We start from the raw sequence: 11,667 nt of genomic DNA on the forward strand, positions 1-11,667 counted from the left end.
CTAAACCGTCATTCTTGAAAGACTTAAATTCTTAGCTATAGTTTTTATTCCATACATGATTAGCATATCGCACAAGGAATATGACAGCTTTCAGTTACCTCTTGGATAACAACCTCCTTAAGATAGGCTAATGGGTAGCTAGTTTTAGGACTTCCATTTTAATTTGTGGACATACACAAAACCACAAAAACCCACATTAGCAATGTGTAAGGTAAAAAGCAAATAATCGTTTAGTATTTTATTTCCATTACCGGCATTAAAAAAAAAGCAAATTAACACCATAACAGCACCATTTCCATAATACCATAACATCAGCGGACCTCAACGTCCGTAGTACCATAACATCAGCGCTCAAACTACCTTAATACCATACCATCTGCACACCTTAGCAATCATTCACCTGTTTTAGTTCGTAGCTTCCGAATTCCGGGATTTATAAACCAAGTATTCCAGTTTTTCCAGATTCTGGGAATGGGTGGAATGCACGTTCGGTGGGTGAACCGAATAAGCCTTCCCACCAGGTAAGTACTGGTGCTATTCAACAACTGTTCCACAACCAACCCTGCAATGGAAAATTGCGACAGAAGTATGTTTCGTAAAGGGTAAGATTAGCATTACTTAATTCTGTCTAACCACAACTTCATATGCTTAGTTACTCTTAACATTAAATTTATTAAATTATGACTAAAATTAATATTCATTAACTATTCATATTCATTAAATCTATTCATTAACTATTCATTAACTCTTAAAGTCAAAAGTATTAGAAATTTGAAATAAGCTTGGTGGCACTAAATATTCCAAAGTCAAACTTAATCCATCTTAAATTGGTCAAGTTCAATTGAACATTAAAATTATTAAGATGTTAAATTCTTTACTCTAAAATAATTAAGGTTTTCAAATTCTTTACTCAAAACTTAAACCCATGAAAATAATTGGCCGTAAGAGCCAGTTAAGTGAACTAACTTTAGAGTACTGGGAGAGAAAAAAAAAAAAAAAAAAGCAAGCCCCCTCCTGACATACGGTAAAATTACCGTATGCCAGAAGAGACATCCTCCCCCTAGCAGGGGCCTCACCCCTGCTAGGGGAAGGATTAGCTTGCTAAATTGTTTTAGTAAAATATTTTAAGTAAAATATAAACTCACCATTAAGTTTGGTATACTATACCAAGATCCATTAGTCAATTGTGAAGCCACGTCAGCAAAGTCGCCCAGCATCTGAAAATAAAAGGAACATTAAAACATTGATATTTTAATATAGTAAATAATCACTTCAGTAAATTTGGATATTTAAATGAACTTTGAAAATTCCATTTCCCCTGACAAAAAGTTAAAAATCTTTACTAGTCCAGTTAACTTAATTTGGAACTAACATTCCATTATCCCTATAAATATTCTAACAAACTGACAAAAACAGTTCACTTTACTTGCATCAAAAAATCCCACTAGCCCTCTATTCCACTACCCCTCTAAACAAGTACATTCCACTGACCCTTTATACCCAAGGTAGTTCACTTTCCTTAGATTTCAAATCCAAGTGAAATGAAACTTCCACCTAAATAAAATACTATGCTTAATTTGAATCTTTAAAAGCAAAGCAAATTTCACTGCCCCTAAACCTAAGAACTATAAACGACCACTTATATTAATTTGGACCTCAAACTCAAGAAAACTCCACTTCAACAAACTGCCAAAGTTATATTCAGTACACCTCCTCAATTGTATCTCAAAAGCAAACTCCACTAGTCGCAGCCTAAACAAAGAATTAAAAATCACTAACCTTGATAGACATTATCAATCGAACGCCGATTCTCCATCTAAACGGTGATCTAACCTCAACACTAAACGTCTCCGATATCACAGCCGAACTAGTACTAATCGTATTCGTCCCAGAACTCACACTTTGGTTTCGGTAACGTTAAGATCGTCAAGCCAAGGATCTTGGAAACCTTAGGCGCGACTTCGCTTCCCGTTTGTACCTTACAATAACTGAACCAGAAGGCAGTACCTGGCAATAATTGAAAACCGTTTCTCTACAGTTAAATCTTTGTCCAGCAAAGAATTGTGGCGATTCGCTGATTCTGCCGCTACAGATATATTTTCGTGAAAGTTTTTAAAAAATAAAATTGACTTTCATCGTGCTATCGTAAATAAAGCTTGTTTTTTTTATTACGTTGTTGGTAAAGAAGTATTGTTTTTTTATCGTTCTATCGTTGATTAAAGCCTTTTTTCATTATGCTAGAGGTAAATATTTTTTTATCATGCTATCATTGCATAAAGCCTGTTTTTTTTATCGTGAAGTCGTTAAATAAAGCCTATTTTTTTAGTGCTAGCGTTAAAATAAAGGCTGTTTTTTTAAATGCTATCGTTAAATAAAGCCTGTTTTTTATCGTGCTAGCGTTAAAGTAAAGCCCGTTTTTTTATCATGCTATTGTAAAATAAAGCCATTTTATCATGCTATCGTTAAACAAAGCCTGTTTTTATCGTGCTAGCGTTAAAGCCTGTTTTTTTATCATGCTATCATTACATAAAGCTTATTTTTTTCATCATGCCATCTTTAAATAAATCCTATTTTTATCATGCTATCTTTAAATAAAGCCTATTTTTTCCATACTGTAATTACATAAAGCGTATTTTTTATCGTGCTATCATTAAATAAAGCCTGTTTTTTACTATGCTATTTTAAATAAAGCCAATTTTTTTACCATGCTATTTTAAATAAAGCCAATTTTTTACCATGCTATCTTTAAATAAAGCAAATTTTGTATCATGCTACCGTTAAATCAAGCCTATTTTTATCATGCTATCATTAAATAAAGCTTATGTTTTATCATGCTATCATTACATAAAGCCTATTTTTCATCTTGCTATTATTACATAAAAGACTGTTTTTTTATGCTATCATTACATAAGCCTATTTTTTTTTTTATCATGCTAGCGTTAAATAAAGTCTGTCTTTTTACGGCGCTATCGTTAAATAAAGCCTGTTTTTCATCATGCTGTCATTAAATGAAGCCTATATTTTTATCGTGCTATCATTAAATAAAGCCTATTTTTTATCATGGTACCGTTAAATAAAGCATGTTTTTTTATCACGCTAACTTTAGAATAAAGCCTGTTTTTTTATCATGCTATTATTAAATAAATCCTGTTTTTTTTATCTTGCTATCGTTAAATAAAGCCTGTTTTTTTTATCATGCTATTGCTTAATAAAGCCTTCTTTTTATTGTGATTTAGTCAAATAAAGCTTATTTGTATCATACATAATTGAAATGGGGGTTGCCATGAATCACTTTTTTGAGCAATTTCAGCAAACATTTCTATTGACTTGATATGCATACCTATATATATATATATATATATATATATATATATATATATATATATATATATATATATATATATATGTAACCTGTTCTCCGGTGTGGATGTCTGCTTCCTCCAGAGATTCATCTCTTTCAGAAAAGAGTGGTTCGTGGTGGTAGGTTTCTGTTTCATAATAGTAGCAGTTATGACGTAGACTGTCGACATGTTTGTAAGTGTATGTGTGTGTGCGTGTATTACACACAAATATGCCTACAGTATACATACATAATATATATACATATATAACGGCAACTTGATTAAAACAAACTTTATTTAACGACAGCACAATAATAATAATAATAATAATAATAATAATAATAATAATAATAATAATAATAATAATAATAATAATACAAACATTTCCGTAGCGACAGAATCAGTGAGACACTTTCCAATTCCGCGCGAGACAAAAATATTCAACACAGAAAACGGGTTTCCAATCATTCTGAAGACCTTACCTTGAAGTGTAGAAAACGGAAGCAAATCAATGCGTCAGGTGTCCAGAGTCCTTGGATCATAAATCTCGTTTTACGTCGCCAATAGAGCTGAGGCCAATTCGGTTACTACGTGTCTATTGAACTAGCGGTTGTTATCTTATCGTGGTTACCTCGTCGGGTAGTTTGATGGACTTGGTGTTCTGTTCAAGGTAAAGTATTGTTTTAAATTGATTTTCGTGTTGTGGAGAAATTGTCCATTTATATTTGAATGGTAATACGGTGATTTGATTCAAAAGGGCACTGATTTTCAGTTCACAAACATCAAGAATTCAAATAAGTGTTTTAATTTTTACTTACAGATTACCAGAGGATTTTGGACGCGGCTGGCACCTTCGCAACTGGGCCTGTGGAATTTGGTAATGTATACCAAAGTAAATGGTACGTTTCACTTTTTTTTTTTTTTACTTTTAATTTTTTAACAATTTTGCAAGCTAATCCTCCCCCTCATCAGGGGCGGGGCCCCTGGTGGTGGGGGAGGATGTCCTTTCTGGCATACGGTGTAATTTGCCGTATGCCGGGAGGGGGCTTGCAACCCATTTAAATTGAAAATGTCGTTTAGGACTTAAATTTTTAATATTTTAACGAAATTTTGAAATACTATTAAATAAAACTTAAAGATCTTTAAATTTTGTATTTTTTAACGAAACTTTGAAATATTAAATAAAATTTAAGATCTTTGAATTATTTAGTACTTAATTTTTATTATTTTGAAATACTTAGGATTTTAAATTTAAAGTCTTGATGCTTTAGTTGCATATCATGACTTTAACTTTTATAAATGTTTAAAGCACGGATTTGAAAGAGCTAATAGTTCAAAAGTTATATTAAGAACAGTCAAGCAGATAGTTAAAAAAAACTAATAACCCATTATAGCGTATTTTACTTTGCACGGAACACTTTTCAGCAGCTTAATTTTTTCATTGCAGGCTTGATTTTGGAGGAAAAAGGCTTGATTTTGGAGGAAAAAGTCCTTAAAGTCCTGAAGTCGTCTTAAGCCCTGGTTCCTATAAGACTACTTTTCATCCTGAAACAATCACATTTCCAAATCCAGGAAGAAGCCCGGGCCTTCCCTTCAATAACAGAACCCATATTTCGAAAGCCTGGAGCTGAATTTTATATTTTAAGAGATTTCAAGACATTTTTTTTTTTTTGTGCAATGCTGGGTATGAAAATAAAATCTTGAACGCTTATTTTCTTTTTACTTTGTTATATAAGGTTTGGTGATAAGGTTTGGTGGTATCTTAATTAAAATTAGATCAAATCAGATTATATTAAATTGCCCTCCTAAATACTCATTTAAAGGAGTGGTCCAGAGGTTATAAAAAGGTGTGAGTATAGTAATATCTAAGTGTTACGATTAAAGGGGGTGGTCTAGAGGTTACTTAAAGGTGTGAACGGAGTTATAAACTAATTGTGGATATTGTAAATTAAAGTTGGGAATGGACAAGAAATTAATCTAAAAAATTTAAATGATTGTAGCCAGCGATATTTTAAACTAAAGACAGCATTTGAATGTTTGGTAAAAAAAAAAAAAAATCGATACATACTTTGGTCAAAATTTAAAAGGATTGTAGTCGGCTATATTTTAAACTAAAAGCAGTTTAACATTTTTGTATAAAAAAATATTTATAAATGCAACTATTATCTTAAGCAAAAATTTCAATGGTTGTAGCCAGCAATATTTTAAACTAAAAGACAGCAGTTGAATATGTTTGTGGTAAAAAAATTTAAATCAATCGAGGCATACTTATTACTAATATCTTGAGAATGAATTCTGATCGTCGAGTAGATTTATAATGTTTGAAGTCAAGCACACCTCATGACTTGAGGGCAACTTTTTCCCTAACTGAGCTTAGAAACTGATAATATAAAGTCTTAGATACTGATTAGTATTTTGCAATATAAATTGGAAATATGTTCCGAATAAGCTTAAGGTGACTCTTAAAATTCCAGTTTGTTTAATTACTTTAATTTTACAGAACTATACTATAGAAATTTCAGTACTGACATTGTAGAAGAATCTTTAAAATTAAAAGTGGGTTCCTAAGTTAAATTCAATCAAATTAATTCTACAAAAATATACTAAACTGCAGTATTGACATTGAAGTGGAAGCTTAAAATTAAGAGTAGGTGCCTAAGTTAAATTTAATTTCGTTTAATATTTTGTAGTTAAATTTAATTATTATTAAAAACTATATTCGACAAATTGCAGTATTGTCTTTGCTTTGTTAAATTTAATCAACAGTTTATTACAAAAATATACTAGACAAATTACGGTACTAACATTGCTGCGAGCTATTTAGAATTAAAAGAGCGGCTACTTAAGCCGGTAGTTAAAATGTCAAGTACAGCTAATTAGATTTACTGAAACTGCTTATTTCATGTAAGAAACACATTTCAGCTGCCAATTTTCCATTGCAGGTCTGGTTGTGAAAGCAAAACTCTAGGTAAACAAGATTAATATTTAACCCAGTGGGCAGTATAATCCAATTCAACTACCTGCATGAGACTGCGCATCGTTCAATCGACGGAATTCCAGATCAGGTAAGCTTGGGACTTTTCTCTGTGAACAGAGGCCAAAATTGGACTCAGACAGGTGTAGAATGGTTCCTTGCGGCGTCCCTTCGACCCCTAGCTGCAACCCCTTTCGTTTCTTGTACTATAACTCCGTTCATATTCTTTCTTCCATTTAAACCCCTGTCCCCAGTAGCGGGCACTGCCCGACGGGCAAACACTGTTCCCATAACCCGTTCCACTATACTGACCGACCGAGTGTGGAGCCAGAACGATGCGATTGTCTGGTATCACTGCTTATAAACAGCTGCAAGCCCGATAGTGTGGACAGACCATTACTTTCCACCCTAGCAATTGTTTCGATATTTTTAACGCTGAATGACCTCAGTAGGTCCCAGTTCTTGGCCCTTGGCCTAAATTTTATATTCCATTCCATTTGGCACCTTGGTATTAAATACTTGAACATTTATTTTCTCGTTAATTCATCGTTGTATACGGTTTAATGACATGTCTTACATTTAAATTGACTGAAACTGATAAACTTGGGCCGTTCTTTAGCGTACCGTTCAGGGGGTGGTCCAGAGGTTATTTAAAGGTGCACACACACTATAAACTTCTTATTCCTAGGACAATAAAATGAATTGTAGATCTGAATGACCCTTTGGGTCCCAGCGCTTGGCTTTATGCCTGAATCACATATTCCATTCCACAAAATGAAGTACGGAAGGAATGGACAACAGCTGTACTAAGAATTTTAGAATTTTTAGAATTTTCAGAATTTTAAGAATTTTTAAGGGTTGTAGCTAACAATATTTTAAGCTAGAGACAACAAGATTTAGCTGTTTTTACATAAAAAAGAGATTTTTAATATTTTTGGGCAATCTTTAGAATCAGTTCTGACCCTAGTGTGTGTGTTTTAAAGTAGCTTACGTTGAATATACCTTATATTTGACTTGAAGGGACCTTTTCCGAACCCTAGGATGGAGAATGAATGCTAGTCGGTCTTAAATAACAGGCATACCTCTGTAGGGGAATAGTGCCGTCAGTGCACCTCACGTGGTGCACTGTAGGCTTTACGTAAGCTTCTTTGCAGCGTCCCTTCGGCCCGTAGCTGCAACCTCTTGTCATTCCTTTACTGTACCTCCGTCCATATTCTCTTTCTTCCATCTTACTTTCCGCCCTCTCCTGACAATTGATTCATAGTGCAACTGCTTTGAGGTTTTCCTCCTGTTACGCCTTTCAAACCTTTTTACTGTCAGTCTCCCTTTCAGTGCTGAATGGCCTCGTAGATCCCAGCGTTTGGCCTTTGGTCTAAATTTATTCCATTCCATTCCATGTAACATATCAGACAGATATTGCCACCTTACACTTGGCTGGTAGCATGGTAAAACTCTACGGGATCTTATCATACAATTGCGCGTTCACCTCATTTTTAGGGAATTTCCAATTCCGAATGGCATTTAGCAATGCTGTCATTATACACTTTAGTTTTTACTTATTTTAGCAGATTCTTTAACATAGTGGTATTCTTGAGGTTTTGCCTGAAATTAGTTAAAAAAAATTAAGGGCGTAATTGATCTCGTGACTTAAAATCTAAATTATGAAGTTATTAGTCTATTAGGTCATGATGGCCTATTGGCCTATTACAGAGTCTGGCATTAGGTAAGTTATTTTTTCTTTCCGTCTTAGTGATTTTAATATCAATGTCCTTAACAAAAAACAAAAAGCAATTAACAAAATATTAGCCACTGTATGCTCATAGGCAAAAAAATAAAAGCGAAGAACGAGAGAAAACGAAGATTTCAGACACTTACAAAACTTTCACTCGGCGCGATTACGCATGCGCCAAGGACATCGCGAAATGGAAGCGCCATTCAAAAGCAAAAACACAAGAGTAAATCCCTCAGTGTTGTGTGTATAGAGCCGAAGTAAGGCCATGCACGAGCCTTCACACTCTAAGAAGTATCCGATTAAAGTTTAAATAAACTGTCCCCTTTCAACTTTTTTATTATCTTTTTTTTTTTTTGGCCGTTCTTGTCCGCCATTTCTTCAGCAGCGTAAAGAGAGAGAGAGAGATGAGGCGCAAAGGGTTCTTGTTTATTTGGAGAAAGGTCAGAGAGAGAGATAGAGAGAGAGAGAGCTGGGGCTGAAAGAAGTAATGCGAAACGAACGCTTCCCCCTCCACTCCCCACCCCTTCAATATACCGCCCCCTCTCCCCACTTCTCCAACACAAACCCCCTCCTCCCCCATCCCTCCAACACAACACGTCCCCCCTCCCCCCAATTCCTCTGGCCTCTTGAAGTACACGGCAGCCATTTCTCGCTTATACGTGTGTTTCGGATTCCTCTCTCTCTCTCTCTCTCTCTCTCTCTCTCTCTCTCTCTCTCTCTCTCTCTCTCTCGTTCTGGGCAGTTGGGTGGTCAGCTGCTGAGGTACATAAGTAGGATGAAGCTGTTTTTTGATCAGGCTGTTTTTGTGTGTTCGCCTCCGCCTATTTCAGGGTCTTAAAACTGTTAATTAAGAATTATTCTGTCAATTGTGCTTTCATAATATACAATATACAACGTATATATCATATATAATATATATAATATACATACATACATACATACATATATATATATATATATATATATATATATATATATATATATATATATATATAATATATATAAAGACAAAATCCACAAAGGAAAGAGAAACACTGGAGTGCTGCGAGGCCTTTCGACTGTCTGTCGTCCTTTGCTTAGCAGACTGAAGAAATATAAAAGTAAGTTTACAAAGAAAGCTCATATAAATGACAAATGGGGATGACAAAGGAAAAAAATATGTACCTGGAATCCAACACAATTGAAGAATTGGTAGAACTGCCAAAAGAGGGTTAAATATATATATATATATATATATATATATATATATATATATATATATATATATATATATATATATATATATATATATGTATATATATATATATATATATATATATATATATATATATATATATATATTGCATTTCTACTCAAAGCATATTCAGAATCTTCTAAACCATTCCAACTTTAATTATCATGGAATTAATTGCAAGACCTCAGGAATTATTCAGCCCCTTTCCAGAATTACTGTGTTGTCATTGTCTTAACAAACTTTTGTAATGTCAAGATTGGTTAAGGAATTTAAGTATAGGCTACTCCAGATCTTTACGAAAATTCCCAGGCCGATTTTTTTTATATGTAATTTTGCCAAAGTCGTTGCAACGCCTGGATTGCCAATAAAATCAGTCGATCAATGAATAAGCCACATAGATTCCAACTCAGGCGTTTCCTATCTCTGCGCAAATAGTTGTTGTACACGAGGGCTGAGAGATATTGTGCATAGTGCTTCCCTTACACCTCGCTTAAAAATAGACTTTTGATAATTTCTCTCAGGGTAAACAACACTGTCTCTCCTCTTGAGAATCTTTGTAGATATGATCTATCTCAAGTGAGGCTTGACGTCCTCCCCGAGGACGCCTCTGGCGTTCCCTAATCCCCAAATTCCCTCCCCATCCCCTATCCTTTTCCCCTATACCCTTGGAGGAATAGCCTATACCCTTCCCCAATTATCCCCCTAGACCCATTCCCATCCTACGTCTCTCCCCTCTCCACAAAATCCCCTTCTTGCTTAAAGGAGTTCAAAAACTGTTTCAGCATTCCATTTTTTGCTTATAGGCCTTCAAGAACTGTTTCAGCATTTCATTTTTTGTTTATTGGCCTTCAAGAACTGTTTTAGCATTCCCTTTTTTGTTTATTGGCCTTCAAGAACTGTTTCAGCATTCTCTTTTTTTGTTTATTGGCCTTCAAGAACTGTTTTAGCATTCCCTTTTTGTTTATTGGCCTTCAAGAACTGTTTTAGCATTCCCTTTTTTGTTTATTGGCCTTCAAGAACTGTTTTAGCATTCCCTTTTTTGTTTATTGGCCTTCAAGAACTGTTTTAGCATTCCCTTTTTTGTTTATTGGCCTTCAAGAACTGTTTCAGAATTCCCTTTCTTGCTTATAGGCTTTCAAGAACTGTTTCAGCATTCCCTTTTTTGTTTATTGGCCTTCAAGAACTGTTTTAGCATTCCCTTTTTTGTTTATTGGCCTTCAAGAACTGTTTTAGCATTCCCTTTTTTGTTTATTGGCCTTCAAGAACTGTTTTAGCATTCCCTTTTTTGTTTATTGGCCTTCAAGAACTGTTTTAGCATTCCCTTTTTTGTTTATTGGCCTTCAAGAACTGTTTCAGAATTCCCTTTCTTGCTTATAGGCTTTCAAGAACTGTTTCAGCATTTCCTTTTTTGTTTATAGGCCTTCAAGAACTGTTTCAGCATTCCCTTTTTTGCTTATAAGCCTTCAAGAACTTTCAACATTCTTATGTGGAAGGATGCGATTAAATTAGCCTTTAATTGCTGAACGACCTTTGCTTGTCTATTATAATTCCATTGGTTAATTAGATAAGTCTTTCAAAAAGAAAATCATGCGAAGTGACCTTCTTATCTTCATGTGTGGTCTTCTTTTGCTTGAACGTTCTTATGGTTTTATCTTTTTACAAAAAAAAAAAAAAACTCATTCCTGGGACCAAGATTGCACCTTTCCTCAGATACACGAATTGAAATATCGTTCTTTTGTTTTTAACGAAGTAGCAACGCTTTTATGCTACAAAATTCGGTTCCATCTCTCATACGTTCTTAATAGCTCAGTTACCATTCATTTCAGAAATTTCTTTCTTGAAGTGACTGGTAATTCTTCTTTATCATTCTGAACATTCATTCCTTCTGGGTCTGAATCTTTTTTACGCTCGGTATTGTATGATAATATCCTTTTTTAACCACTTTTTTTTAAGGTACCGTATCCTTCATTGCGCCATTTGCCTTATACCTTTTGGGCATTATTGCTTTCCTCTCTCTCTCTCTCTCTCTCTCTCTCTCTCTCTTACACACATGTATGTGTGTCTGTCCCTTTTACTGGTTGCCCTATAAGCAAGAGCCCGTGATGGCTTCATCATAAAGAACAAGTCTCTCTCTCTCTCTCTCTCTCTCTCTCTCTCTCTCTCTCTCTCTTGCATCTATGACCATATGTATGTGAGTCTGCCTGTCTCTCTCTCTCTCTCTCTCTCTCTCTCTCTCTCTCTCTCTCTCTCTCTCTCTCTTACGTATATAAACATATGTATTTGAGTCTCTGTCTCTGTCTCTGTCTGTCTGTCTGTCTGTCTGTCTCTCTCTCTCTCTCTCTCTCTCTCTCTCTCTCTCTCTCTCTCTCTCTCTCTCTCTCTCACG

The 11,667-nt window shown here is 34.7% G+C and overlaps 2 long non-coding RNA genes across 2 annotated transcripts; one reads left to right on the top strand and one right to left on the bottom strand.

The window, feature by feature from the left end:
- Positions 1-225: 225 nt before the first annotated feature.
- On the bottom strand, positions 226-4,209 carry LOC136856466 (uncharacterized). The gene is made up of 5 exons (XR_010858347.1): positions 4,160-4,209; positions 3,824-4,002; positions 1,780-2,007; positions 1,146-1,217; positions 226-562 (listed from the first exon to the last, which is right to left on the bottom strand). It is a non-coding gene; the product is annotated as an uncharacterized lncRNA (long non-coding RNA).
- Positions 3,896-5,052, top strand: LOC136856467 (uncharacterized). Its single transcript, XR_010858348.1, has 3 exons — positions 3,896-4,011; positions 4,162-4,240; positions 4,789-5,052. It is a non-coding gene; the product is annotated as an uncharacterized lncRNA (long non-coding RNA).
- Positions 5,053-11,667: the final 6,615 nt, after the last annotated feature.

This window comes from Macrobrachium rosenbergii, chromosome 36 (genome assembly GCF_040412425.1).
Source record: "Macrobrachium rosenbergii isolate ZJJX-2024 chromosome 36, ASM4041242v1, whole genome shotgun sequence".
Lineage (NCBI taxonomy): Eukaryota > Metazoa > Arthropoda > Malacostraca > Decapoda > Palaemonidae > Macrobrachium > Macrobrachium rosenbergii.